Genomic DNA, 14,829 nt, shown 5'->3' with positions numbered 1-14,829 from the left:
TGAAGGACACCCAAAGACACCAGACCCTCAAGATACTGTTCTCTCTGGCTGGCCATACTGCTTCAGATTCCACCATCAGCACCACCCCTGAGATTGCAACAGTCTTCAGGAGGCACATGATACTTGTGAGGAAGGACACGTGTGTGCATAAATTAGTCCCTTGCCAGTTAACCTGAAGTGATATGGATTAATGAACCCATCAGATTAGCTAGCATAGACAAGGAACTCCTGGGATGAGTAAGTAAGTGTTGATAAAGAGAAAAGAAAGCGCTGGTTGAAAATGGCTGGGTGGGGCCCCACCATGGGAAGCCCCGAGTGTCACAGGGCAGAGGAAGATCTCAGGTCGCCAGGGAAGGGAGAGACAAAGGCGGGAGTAAGAAGGTGAGACCCTTGAGGGCCACCATTTGTCACGGCTTCCTGCAAGTCACTAGTCTCTCTTTTTTGGGCTGCCATTTCCCCCTCTGCCAAAGAGGAGACCTCTTCACACTCGTGCTCTGGGAGTCGAAGATCCCTTAAGCCTAACCTTCCAAGACACTAGGATCCCAAGTTCTCATGGATTCTAAGAATTGTATGATTGTTTTTATTAAATGTTGTCTTTCCACGGTACTTTTGAAAATACAATCAAAGACACCGCGGCTCAAAGACTCAACTTCCAGAGCTCCAAGAGTTTAAGATTTGATGTTCTTTAGGGTCTAAGCTTTAAAATTCAATCATTCTAAGCTTTTATGAATCCATTGTACTTTCTCATCCAGACCCATGATTTGTACTGAAGCCAGTGATTTATCCGTGTGCCACCTGCAGTATGAATTTTCTTCAAACTTAAAACTTAAATTTAAAAATGTTTCCTTTTAACTTAACCTCATTCTAAATAATAACAATATCTGTGAAATCGTGAATTTGAGGGACAAACTACTATTTCCCCAAAAACATACCAAATAAGCTTTGGTAAATGTAGGTCCTGGCACCCCCTCGAACCATATCAGGCACCATCAGCAATTTCTATACCACATTTCAGAAGCCACTGCTCATGTTTGGAGGCTGGGTGCACTTCTCCTGAGCTCCCAGCACAGAGACAGGAGTGGGCAAGATCCACGGGGAGATACTATGCATCTATACCACCATCTAGTGGCCAAAACGCCAGACACAGAAGGAAGGAGCAGAGAGAGGACGCCTGGGCCTGGGAAAGTTGCAGGTGAGGTAAAGGGACAGATGACTTGAGAAACAAAGCAATTTGATGGCTAATCAAGTTCTAAACGGGCAGTACAGAGACAACTTAAGTGTCCCTCCCTGGATGACTTTAAAAGAACTATAGTACATCATATGGTATAACACGCAGGCATTGCCAAGGATGCTATAAAGAAATATTATTGATATGGAAAAGATGCTCAGTTGAGAAAAAAAACACTAATCAAAGCAATTCCATGCAACTTATTTAAAGTGTGAGTATAAATCTACTTTGGGTGTCCATTTAGAGAGAATGTTACCTTCCCAACTTCCCCATGGCAGTAAATGAACCCCATTCACATAGCTGCTCAAGCCAGAAACCTAGAAATTATTCAACCCTCTCCCCTACCCCAATCCACCCACTTCTCTCCCTCTCCACAGCTACCACCCTGGGCAGAACCAGCATCATCTCTAGCCTGGGTGACCACATTGGCCTCCCAAGTACAAACTTGTCCCACTGCCTTCTCCATGCCATAGCCAAGAAAGCTCTCTCTGATTAACACCTGCCTCCCAGTCAAAATTCCCCAGCAGCTTCCCACCTCATGTAGAATAAAAGCCACCTCCTTGCCGTGGCCCCCATGTGCCAGTCCCCTCTCTAAACCTCTCCACTCCACTCCTGCTCGCCAAGCTGCTGTCGCTTCCTCAAACCTGGAGACTTTGCCTGGGCTGGCTCCCGACCCCGAAACAACCCTGGCTCTGTTCCATCCACGCCTGCCTCACTTCTACTCAAACCTCAGACCTGGGCACAGCGTCACCTCCCCTGAGAAGCCTCTGTGGGTAATGGGATTTCATCTCTGTATTTTGATTTGCCTGGGGAACAAGTATTCATATGATATAATCAGAAGAAAGCAATCGAGTTATATTTGCTTTAAAGTAAAATCAAACATATAGACCACTGGCACACAGGGAGTTCAAAGAAGGGGGAGATCTGTGTGGGCTGGAAGGCTGGGCAAGGTTTCCAGGGGAGGTGAGGATTGGAGGAAGGGACATTAAGCCGAGGAAGGAGGACAACATTCCAGAAAGGGAAATATGTGAACAAAGGCATGGATGTGGGCAGGGGCAGCTGGAGGAGGTGGTGCTGAGTGATTTTGCCTGCCTGGCACATTTAATTCTAGTTGAAAAACGTTTTTTCCTCTCAGGATCCACCCTTCCCCCATTCTCAGACCATGTGTTTCCAGTGGGGCTGATTCTCAATACGGGTGTGTGAATTAACCCCGGCCAATGAGAGCCCTTCCTGGTATTTTTGCCTCATCTACTGAAAAAGGGTGTTGTATTTCCACTGTAGTTACCAAGCTGGGAGGATGTATGCCGGATCTTCTTTGCCATTGTAAAGGAAGAGCTTGCCTGAGAATAAAGCCCGTGCAGCAGAAACCAGAGCCAAAAATGGAGACAGTCCCATTCCTCACAACGGTGTTTGAGCACCTGGATTTCCACCCTAGACTTTTCAGATCTGTGAAGCAATAAATTTCACCTCTTTTGAGGGTTAGGCTAGTTTGCCATCTGTTTCTGTCACTTGCAACCCAAAGAGTCCTAATTTCCACATGAGTTTGGCTGAAACAGAGACTTGGTATGGAAAGAAGGTACCTGAGCAAAGGCAGCAGAAGCAACAAATATGGTGATCATTCTTTGAAGGGAAGACCTTTATTCCCAGTGGACTGAGGCATTTAGTCTGAGAATTAGAGTTTGAATCGTTGAGCCAAGCCAGAAATCTGAAACGATAGGCCTTCCCTCCTGACTGCCCACAAGCCACAATCTCTCTCATCTATCCAGAAATCCTTTGAAAGGAGACCCAGGGACAGAAATGGCCTGGGGCAGCTCCCGTTCTTGGCCTCCTGGGGCTCTGGAAGGAAACTTTCTAAGTCTTCCCAGACCGCACTGGGAAGGCCAAATATCCACAAGACAACTAGGCAGGGGACGAAATGGGTGAGGGTGGGGATCATCTGATGCATTTTCCATTGCTCTTTCCCCGCTTGTACACAGTCCAGCTGCTCCCAAGAGCCTTTGGCGACTGGCAGGGAGATGCTGCGGAAGAAAGGAGAGAGACACAGGCCCCCTGGTTCTAGTCCAAATCTAGTTCCTCCTAAGAACTGCATGAAGACATGACATGTGGCAAAACCCGAAGGCCCTGGAGCACCTGGGTCATGTGTTCCCCCGTGAGGCCTCACATAGTGCCTGGCACAGGGTCCTATAAAAGGGTCTAGTTTCCATTCAGAAAAAGACCCCAAGTGCTTGCTGGGAACGAGCAGAGCAGGAGTCCATCAGGGCTGAGATGGGTGATCACACATGTCACTGACTTGTCTCTTCAGGGCACCTCACACTCCTGCCCTCCTGCAGCCATCTCATCCAGCCCCCACAGGGGCCCAGCTCCCCCAGAAACCCTCTGGCCTGACATCAGTCACAAACCACTTTCCAGCGTTTGAAAGCTGCATCTGTAGATGTGAGCTAAAATCAATACAGAAAAGTATTTATTAAAATTCAGTGCCTTTTCATGACAAAAACTCTCAGAAAAGAGTATCAGATAGAATTTCCTTAATCTGATAAAGGGAATCTGCCAAACATACAGATACACACAGAGACAGGCAGACAGACAGACACAGACACACACACACACACACCTAACATCATCATTAATGGTGAAATATTAAATGTTTTTCTCCTAAGTATAGGATCAAGAAAAGGATGTCCACCACTAACTTTTCTATCCAACATTGTATGGCAGGACCCAGTCATTTCAATAAGGCAAGAAAAATAAAAATAAACCATGATTGGAAAGGAAACTTACAAACTGTATTATTTCAGATGACAATGTTGTATATGGAAAAATCCAAATAATCTGCAAACTATTAGAATGAGTATATTTAGTAAGGTTGCTGAATATAATCAACATGTAAAAATTGATTGAATTTCTATATGCTAGCAATAACCAGAAAATGAAAAACTTTAAATATCATTTATAATAATATTAAAATCATCTAATATTTATGAGTAAATCTAATGAAAGAGGTATGAGATCTCTATGCTAAAAACTACAGAACTTTGCAGATAAACTGAAGAAGGTCTAAGTGGAGAATTACACGATAGTCACTGATTGGCCAACTTAATGTTAAGATATCAATTCTCCCCAAATAGATGTATACAGTCAATGTAAGCCCAATGTAGATCAATATCTCAGCAGGTATTTTTGAGGAAACGCATGTTGATTTTAAAATCTATATGGAGATTCAAAGGACCTAGAATAGGTAAGGACGATCTCAGAAAAAAAAAAAAAGTTGGGGGACTTAACACCACCAGATGTTAAGAGTTTTTATAAATCCACAGGCAGTAAGACAGTGTGGCACAGCATAATCCCGTCAAATGGGCCAGAATAAGGAGCCCAGAAAGAGACAAACACATATTCCTTCGGCTGATTTACAGTAAAGATGTACTACAATTCGGTGGGGGAAAGATGATCTTTTCATTGAGTAGCATTAGCCCAATTGGATTTCCATATGGGGGAAAAAAAGCCTAACTCATACCAAATACAAATATGAATTTGAGATGGATCATAGATCTAAAAATGATAAATCTTCTAGAAAAAGAAAAAGACAGGAATATCTTCATGACCCTATAGGATAGGAAAAGATTTCCTAAACAAAACAGATTGACAAAAGATGTTTGCAGTATATGTATGAAAAGTAACTCATATCCAGAACTTTTATAAATTAATAAGAAAAAACAAACATCTCAATTTTTTTTAATGGGCAAAAACTTGCATAGGCACTGTACGAAAGACGATATCCGAAAGGCCAACAAGTGCAACAGCAACATGAGTCATCATGGAAATGCTGATTAAAATCTCAGTAGGACACTATCACCACCCTCTCTCCCCCATGACTAGTGTGTATGTGCTGGACTCAGAGAGATCTCCCTTCGAGGGAGGGTTGGGGACCGGTCATAGGGAGTGCTGTCAGCTCCTTCAACACCTGCTTCTGCTCTGGAGAACTGCCTTGCCTGGGGCCATGGCCCTCCCGCAGCAGTCCACATCCAGGGACTGAGTGAGGCAGGGTTCTAGGTCTGCTGTTTCCACCAAAGTAGTCACTGGGGTGGGCAGTGCTCACCCCGGGGCTCCCTGCTGGGTTGACTGGGGCTCTGTTGGCCCGCACCGCAGATCAGCTTCTCTCCCTCTGTCCAATTCTGCTCCTCCCCTTTCTTTTCACAGGTGCTGAGCCCTAACAGATACCTTGCAACCCCGACTCCATCACAGCACCTGCCTCTGGAGAAGCCAACTGTGACAGTGAGGATGTAGATGGATATGAAGCAACTGGAACTCTCGATTATTGCTGTTTGGAGAGTAACCTAAAAGCACTTCAGAAAACTGTTTGGCAGCATCTATTAAAAGCAAAGATGCAGATACCCTATGACCTAGGAAATTCTCTTCTGGGTAGATACCCAACCAAAATCAGTGCTTATGTCCACGAAAGCCTTGCTTGCAGAAACTTTACTCATGACAGCCCAAACTGGAAACGGATGGGATGGTCACCAACAGGAGAAGGGATGAGTACATGCTAAGTCTGGACAATGCCGCACGACACTGGAAGTTAAAAGAAAAAAGCTCTGCTAAATATGGATGAATCTCATAGGCACTATGTTGAACTGAAGAAGCCAGACCTGAAGAGTGTATACTGTATGGCTCCATTTATGTGAAGTCTGAAACCATGGACAACCAATCTAAGATGATAGAAGTCAGGAGAGTGGACACTGGGGGTGCTGGGCAGCTCAGTCAGTTAAGCATCTGTCTTCGGCTCAGGTCATGATCTTGTGGTTTGTGAGTTCGAGCCCCGCGTTGGGCTCTGCGCTGACAGTAGGAGCCTGCTCTGGATTCTTTCTCTCCCTCTCTCTCTGCCCCTCCCCTGCACGAGCATGTGCTCGTGCGCTCTCTCTTTCTCTCTCGCTTTCTCAAAATAAATAAGGAAACTTTAAGTAAAGGAAAGTGGACACTGATGCTACAGGGAAGCTGCTGGGAGCTGGCAGTACCCCATTTTTTGATCTGGGTGGTGGCCACGTGGATGTATACACATGCAAAAATCCATCATGCTCTACAGCTAAGATTTGTGCGCTTTACCGAGTGTTATACCTTGATTAAAAAAAAAAAAATAGGGTTAAAAACAAAGGAAAACAGAAGTTCCAAGCTTTCATAACGACTCACATTTACTGAGAATATACTATGTTCTAGGACCCGGGCTTTACATGCAGTAGCTCACTGACTCCACCTACAGACACACATTGACACACACACACAAAACACAGCCACACCAATACACATGTGCCAAACACACACACCAACATACACACACAGAGCAAAACCATAAAAAAAAATAAGATACAGCATGTGATACTTGGGACAGGTTGGGGGCAGGTATTAGTGCAAATATTTGCATTGCTTATTTCAGTTTGCAAATCCTTTCAAGCTTCTTACTGTATTTCTTCCTCTCTACAGCCTGGGAGACCATCATGCTAATTCTGCCTGCTGAGAAACCATGCTCACCGTTGGGGAAGAAGGGATAACCAATTGCACATCGGCTCTTGTCCTTTGTTTTTGGAAAGTGAGGATAATTATGGTTTCTTTTCAGAGACTGGCAGGTTTAGAGCTCAGAGAAGCTTCGAATCACTAAGCTGGAAGCAGCACAGCCAGGTGAGGTATCTGAGGCACAGTAGGTGGCCCCAGGCCACACAATAAATGGGTGGTGGACCAGAAACCTGCTTAAAAATAAGATTTTAACTACCCCTAAGAGAGGCAATGCAATGGCATGAAACAAAAGTAGGGGTTGGAGTAGAAACAAAAACCAACTCTTCTTCCTCCCCAGTTCTTCAAAGACCCACCTCCCTGTCGACTAGAACCCCCAAAGCAGCTCCTGTTAGAATAGACACTGAGTCCTGGCCTCCTTTCCTGCCAAAGGATTTCCAAAGATGCAAACAAGAACCACACTCAAGCATTCCTCCACCCACACTCAGAACCACATCCCAGCCAGAGAGAACGGAAGGGAACTCAGAACTCATTAGTGTCACCCCTGGGACCTAGGCAAAACACATTCCTAAAGGTCTAGGGCCTCAGATGGGGCCATCTGGGAACAAAAAGATGGAAAATCCCAGATCTCAGGGCTGGACTGTCAGGCAAGTGTCAGTCCATAGAAGGGGCTGCGGGCACAGCCATCCTGACACCAAAGTGAGGCATGGCCGACATGTGGTTAGGGCCGTCCTCAAAGGAAGCTGTCTTGGCAGTGGATGAGAGAAGTTCTAGCAAAATCCAGACTTGGTGCCATCCCCTAAGTCTTAAGTTGGGCTTCTTATGTGATGATTTAGTAGTTAATCCACTCAGCTGAGACCCTGGGCTTTCTGGCTGCCTGGAAGGAAGGGGGAGGAAGGAGGATCTTGGTCTTGGTGCTCGGCCCAAGTTCAATGACCATTGGGAAATTATGTAACAGACACACACCATGTCCGCCCACGGGTCTTTCCAGCACACCAACCTCAAGAGACCCTCCTACACCTTTGCTTAATTCAGTCTTAGCCCTGCACCTCTTGCCCAAGCAAGCTCCGTTTTCTTTCTTCTTCTTTTAAATTTTTATTTATTTTGAGACAGAGAGAGAGCATGATCAAGGGAGGGACAGAAAGAGAGGGAGAGAGAGAATCCTGAGCAAGCTCCATGCTGTCAGCACAGAGTCCAACACAGAGCTCCACCTCACAACCGTGAGGTCATGACCTGAGCTGAAATCAAGAGTCAAACGCTTAACCAACTGAGCCACCCAGGTTCCCCTCAAGGTCCACTTTCTGAAATCTTCTGAGCCCACTGTGTGATTGATTTTCCCTTTTAGGACCATGTGTTCTGGCCAGCATTTCATTGCTTTCTGACCTGGGCTTCCTGATTTCACCACTCCTACTGTCCTGTATAACAGCACAATTCCCCAGGGGGCAGACAGTGCCCCTACCAGTTTCTGCCAGCCCTACAACCAGAACCTAATGGGGTTGGCTCAGGGGCTGGGGCCACTGTCCCAAACAAAACTGAAAGGTATAAGCATCTTGCAACACCCCTGAATGCTTCCTGGTAGGAAAAATGAACTGATGCATCAACGTGCCCAGTTGACTCATGCCTGTTGGGCACAAGTGTGGAAGACTGGAGGATGCTCATAATGACAGCAAGTCCCTGCCCTCTGGACACTCCCGTCCTTGGGGTAAGGCTGGTACACAAAGAAAGAATAGTCACACAGCTTTGGGGGGACTTTCAGGGCTGAACAAGGAAGTCAGCACAAAGGCAGCAGGTCTTCATTGTCAGCAGGCACAGCTGGAGGTTGCAGAGGTTCAAGGACAAGTGTGGCATTCAGTGGTCCCTATAGGGAGGAGGCAGTGAGTGGTGAAATCCAGCAAAAGGCAAAATGGCTACCTCACTGGGGCCACATATGGTAATCTACGTTCCTTTCCTTATCTCCCCCTGGGTCGGTGTCTCTCTCTCCCTCTCTCTCCCTCTCTCTCCCTCTCTCTTTCCCTCTCCTCTTCTCTCCTTCCTTCCCCCTTTCCCCCTTTCTGGGTCTCTGGCACTCCTTCTAGTCTCTCAGTCTCTCTCTTAGTCTCCTGCTGTCACTCTGTCTTTCTGTGACCCTCTCTCTGTCTCACTCTCTAGATCTCTGTCTCCTTGCCTTCTCTTTGCCTCCCTTTATCTGTCTCTCATTTCTCTTTTCCTCTCTCTCTCTCCGTTCTTTTTGTGCATCTGCTTCTTCTTCCTGCTACCCACTGGCTTCCTCTGCTTTTACTCAGTCTCTACCCCTACGACTCTGCCTGGCCAGTGCCCAGATCTCTGCACTCCTATGCTAGTGCCCTTCTAGCTACAGGACACCAAAGGAACTCAGAAACTGGGAACAATTACCCATACTCTATCCCAGAACCCTAAACACAAGAGAATTAGAAGGACCTCAGAGAGAATCTAAACCAATGCCTAAAAAAATTTAGGTATACTTTACATACAGTAAAATGCATGCATCTAAAATGCACAGCTTGATGGTTTTTACATATATGTACATGCATGGAACTACCAGCCAGATCAAGATATAAAATAGTTCCAGTTCCCCAGAAAGTTCCTTCACCTCGCTTTCCAGTCAATTCCCACTTCTCCAAAGGTGACTACTCATCTGAATCATTTCACTATAGTTTTGTTAAGCCATTCCCAAAATTCCTTTAAATAGAATCACACAGTATGTAGTCCTTTGAATCTGGCTTATCAGGTTCAGTATAATGTCTATGAGATTCACCTACATTGCTGTTTGCATCAGTAGTTCAATCCTCTTATTGCTGGGTTGCCAAATAGTATTCTGTTCTATGAATTACGGCTATCTCTCAATTGGTTTATTCATTCACCTGTTGATAGACATCTCGATTGTTTCTAGTTTTTAGCTGTTAAGAATACAGATGTTGTGAATGTTTATATAAAGTCTTTCTGTGGACATGGATTAGTCAACAAAGGGAATATTCTGGCACAAATGACTGAAAACTCCACTGATGGTCAAATCTTCGGGCATGGCTTGATTCAGGGACTCCCAGTCTCATCAGCCTCCACTCCATTTCTCCACTAGGCTTTTAACTTTACCTTTTTTTGTATACACGAACCCATTCTCAGACTGTTTGCCCTCTCTCCATCCCACTTGTAACTCAACCTTTCACCACTGCTTATCCAATCAGCAAACATTTATGGGGCCAGCTCTGTGCCAAGCATTGAGCAATGTATGGGTAGGAAAACAATGGGTGAATGAGATCTATCCTTGCCCTTTGCCCTCATAAAAGGTCTAGTAGGAGAAATGGAAAGATAGGGGCACATAAACCCACAAATAGCTGTATATAAGCCAGGAGCTCCAATTACAAAAAGGAATTCTTCAAAAGGAAGGGGAGAGATGTCAATGACTGTCCTATTTGGGGACACTGGGATATGGCCACAAAGGTTTTCATTGCTTTCAACTCTGTGGGCTTCTCTGTGAAGTCTCTCTGCTGCTGCCCAGATGAAATCTTCCAGACGTCAGATGTCCACACAGGGGCTGTTTGTTTGCCTCTGATCACAGACTTGTTTATGAAGCAAGGCTTGGGGAAACATTCCTTGTTCAAATAGATGATTAAAACCCTGCAGGAAAATTCTGTGTCCTTGAGGTTGGGGAACTCAATGTTCTACATCAGTGTTGGTCTTTCCTTAAGGACCTTCCGCTCAGCCATGAGGGCTGGTGGGATGGATTATTTATTGTCTGGATTAAATGTGTCCTCTGGCTATAAAACAGGAGCCAGAGTCCTGAGTGACACTTCCAGGGCAAGACCAATTTGTCCCCAAGAAGAGCCCTAAGGATTGTGGTCTCTCTCTCCTTTCTCTTTTGTCATTTCAGGACAGAGAGATTCTAAGTAAGCATGGATATTCTGCCCCAAGGGGTTTTCACTTAAGGGCATCCATTCATTTTATATTCATTTTGTTTATGCCTGATACACACCAGGCATTGGGCCAGGCTCTGGGCACAACAGTGAGCAAGACAGACCCAGCAGAGCTCACAGTCTGGTGGAGGAGACAGATACCCATTGAATCATGACTCCTATATTACACATGCAAGTATAAACCATGGCAACTGCCACAGAAGAAAAGCATAGCGTTTTTGGTGGGTACTTCAGGGTGACCTGGCTTAGATTAAGGATTCAGAGACATCTGAGTTACAGAAATTTGAAGGACGAGTACAAGTGACACAGGAAGGAAAGGAAGGCAACAGCATAGCATGCACAAAGGCACTGAGGGAAGATGAATTAGGGCATGTCCAAGGGACTAAGAGAAATTGGTGGGTGGAGCAGAGTGAGAACGGGGGAGAAAGATTCAAGTAGATAGAGGTCAATCGCACCTCAGACCCTGTGGAGTCTGAGGAGTCAGAGTTATTCTTTTTTTTTTTTTTTTTTTAATTTTTTTTCAACGTTTATTTATTTTTGGGACAGAGAGAGACAGAGCATGAACAGGGGAGGGGCAGAGAGAGAGGAAGACACAGAATCGGAAACAGGCTCCAGGCTCCGAGCCATCAGCCCAGAGCCTGACGCGGGGCTCGAACTCACGGACCGCGAGATCGTGACCTGGCTGAAGTCCGACGCTTAACCGACTGCGCCACCCAGGCGCCCCGGGTCAGAGTTATTCTAAGGGTCATGGGTGCTATAAAAGGCATAAGGAGGTGGCTGACATTGTCCTCCTCCCTCCCTCAGGCCGTCTCTCTCCCTGACCCTTTCTGACTACTGCACTATCTTTCTAAAATAGTCATTATCCCACACTCTCAGCCTAGAATCTGTCAGTGGATCTTCATAGTGGACATGAAGTCAAATCTCCTTAGCCAGGCTTAAGGTGTTTATAATTGGTCAAGACGTTGAAGAATAAATAAGTGAGTAGAAATCCACTGCAAGTCATTGTTGCCTTTTCTTCTTGTGAATAATATCATGCCACGAGCTGCTTTGGGAGTCATGAAGCCACCTTTTCTTCTATTCCCAACAGTGGCCTGAGCATGGATACTGCCCACCACCATGACCATCATCATCATCATCTCCATTAGTTAAACTGTGGTTACTGTGCTAAGCATTTTGCATGTTGTATTGGATAGCTGTTGCTTTATAATAAAACAGCTTAAAATCAGTGACTTATAACCACAATCATTTATTTAGCTCACAATTCTGTGGGCTGGTAGTACAGGCTGGGCTCAGTTAGGCAGTTCTTCTAGTATTGACTGGATCTGTGTGTGTCTGCTTCTAGGGATTGACTGACTGCCAGCTGGGCTGATAGGGATGGCCAATCCTACATCTCTCATTATTCTTGAGCTTCTTCAAGCTCAAGATCAATATCCCCAGATTCAAGGCAAAGGAGAAAGAGACTCCCCCACTTGACAGGACGAATGAACATAGGGGAGGGTCCAGATTAGAAATTTCATTAGGACAAGGACTATTGTCCTCATTTTGATATTCCCCACAATTGGTACAATGTATGGCACATAGTGCATACATTCTCACCAAATGTTTGCTGATTTAGAGGTCCAAGGGGAAAAATCATTGGCCCAAGGTCACACAAATTAGGACTAGACTCCCAGATTCCCCACCTTCCTTCCCATGGCAGTCTCATTATCTGGACCTCCTGCTGCCTGACTCCCCCAAAGTAGCCAAACCTCCCCCCGCCAAAAAAAAAAAAAAACCCCAACACGAGATTTGGGATGTGTTTTTCTGTCTTCTTGACGGTGTCCCAAACCAGACACAGTCTCCAAAATGTACATCTTAGAATATCTGGCATCTGTATAGCATGTGGAAAGAGCACTGAGTCCAGACAGAGGCCCAAGTGTCTCACCCGCCTGATGTACGATCCCGGGCAAGTCGCTTAGGCAAGACCTACCTTTCTTCATCTGAAATGCAGGTCTATAAATCCCTGCCTGCATTCCAAGGCTATGTCAAAGATTAGAGGGGCTAACAGACATAAAGTATCTCAAAAGATTGTACCCAACTCAACTTACAGATCTCTCCAGGTTTGCTCCACTGCATTGGCTGTGGCACCACTCCAGTGCTCAGTGCTGGCCCCACTGCCAGTTCATCTCCCAACTGCTGTGAGCTCAGCCTCCCACAGAGTCCTGTCTAGGCTTCAGCACAGCCTCCCCTTACCTTCACTGCAAGAAACACATGCCCTAGATGTCCTGGTCCAACCTAACTGGGCAACCAGAGGCTCTTGTTTCTAGACTCAGATGAAGAACCGTGCCCTGGGATGCCCACGCTATGCTCTGGGGTGTCAGATCTGGTTTCCCCAGCAGCTGCCCAAAGGGGCCACACAACACATTCAGGGGAGTTAAGGCTCCATGGGGGTAAATTTGAACCAAGAATGACAAGAGATGGAAAGCCATCAGTGGATAAATTCCTCTCCCTTCCTTAATCACATACCCTGCCACGATGTTCCAGTTCCATATGGCTTCTCCAGAGACATTCCATGGCTGAGTGGCCTCCTGTGTTTTCTTGTGCCCGTGACTAGCTTTGCAATGTACCACCTTGTGTTTGTTTTCTCTCCTTCCCTGCTTCCCTTCCAGTTTTTCCTCAATCTGTATTCCCCACCCCTACCCTGCAATGAAACATCAGTAGCTAAGTTATGTCTCCACCTCTTTTGTCTGGGCAACCCAAGCCTAAGATGAAGAGAAGAAATAGAGAAAATTGCCAAATCACAACCACTCGAAACTCATAATTGGTGTTGGTGAGGATACAGAGTCACTGGGACTCTTGGACAATGCTGGTGGAAATGTAAAGTGGAACAACCACTAGAGAATAGTTTGGCAGTTTCTTAAAAAGTTAAATACACACCTATGTGGCACCTGGGTGGCTCAGTCGGTTCAGAGTCTGACTCTTAATTTTGGCTCAGGTCACAATCTCATGGTTTGTGAGTTCAAGCCCTGCATTGGGCTTTGCGCTGATGGTGCAGAGCCTGCTTGGGATTCTCACTTTCTCCCTCTCTCTCTGCCCCTCCCCTGCTCATTCTCTCTCTCTCTCTCTCTCTCTCTCTCTCTCTCTCAAAATAAATAAATAGACTTACAAAAAAAAGAAAACAATTAAACAGAATTTCTAAAACAAAAAAAAGGTAAATATACACTTACGTGACCTAATATATTCCTAAGTTACATATGTCCACACAAAGACTTCTATATGAATGTTTAGAGCACCTGTATTTAAATAGTCCCCAACTGAAAACAACCCAAATGTCACTCAACTGGTAAATATATAGACAAATTGTGGTGTATTCATACAATGGAATTCTACTCGGCAATAAAAATGAATGAACTATTGACACACATAACATGGGTGTATTTCAAAACAAGTAGGCTGAGTGAAGGAAGCCAAACGGAGAAAGAGTACATACTGTTTGATTCCATTTACATAAATTCTAGAACATGCAAACTAATCTATAATAGGAGAAAGCAGGTCAGGGTTGCCTGGGGACAAGAGTGGAGGAGGGGTGGACTGCAAAGGGGCACAAGGAAATTTTGGGAGGGGGTGTCACCCACCTGATATATGATCCTGGACAAGTCTCTTGGGTAAGATCTAAGGTCATGTTGATTGGGGTGACAGTTTCATAGGTACATCTTAATAAAGATGTAAAAAGAAAAAAAAAAAAGAAATTACCAGCCCCATAAGTGAACTCAACCAAATCCTTAGAGAAACGATAACTTCAGTGCTATTTAAAGCATTTCAGTGCACAGAGAAAAAAGGAAAGCTTCCAAGTTCCTTTTATGAAACCAGCATAACTTTGATACCAAAAACCTGGCAAAAATAGCACATTAATGAAGAGTTTGCTGCTCTGTGCACACTTATGGAGTTATTATTAACTCTGTAAATCAGCTATACTGCATCTGACCTAGTTTCCAGATTTTTATCTTTGGTTTTCAGAAATTTAATTACAGTGAGTCTTTGTGTAGATTTCTTCAGGCTTATCCTGTTTGGGGAAATTATCAACTACATAAAATGGGAAAAAGAGGCACACTGGCCTCTAAGACAGATGATAATGAGAAGGTTTCTAACTAGGGGGTCCAGGACCAGGGGGAGAGCTCACACACCCCAGCGTGG

General features: G+C 45.2%; 1 long non-coding RNA gene across 1 annotated transcript in view; it reads right to left on the bottom strand.

Moving 5' to 3' along the window:
* Positions 1–7,982: 7,982 nt before the first annotated feature.
* Positions 7,983–14,829, bottom strand: part of LOC121041211 (uncharacterized) — a 47,390-nt gene continuing 40,543 nt past the window's right edge. Inside the window, exons 2-3 of the long non-coding RNA XR_005795619.1 lie at positions 14,271–14,348; positions 7,983–8,585 (exon numbers count right to left, since the gene is read on the bottom strand). This is a non-coding gene — a long non-coding RNA (uncharacterized LOC121041211). The remainder of the gene's footprint in view (positions 8,586–14,270; positions 14,349–14,829) is intronic.

This window comes from Herpailurus yagouaroundi, unplaced genomic scaffold (assembly GCF_014898765.1).
Source record: "Herpailurus yagouaroundi ecotype Mexico unplaced genomic scaffold, PumYag 183, whole genome shotgun sequence".
NCBI classification, from domain to species: Eukaryota; Metazoa; Chordata; class Mammalia; order Carnivora; family Felidae; genus Herpailurus; species Herpailurus yagouaroundi.
Note: the sequence above shows the minus strand (reverse complement) of the source record. Positions and strands in the feature narration are given on the sequence as shown.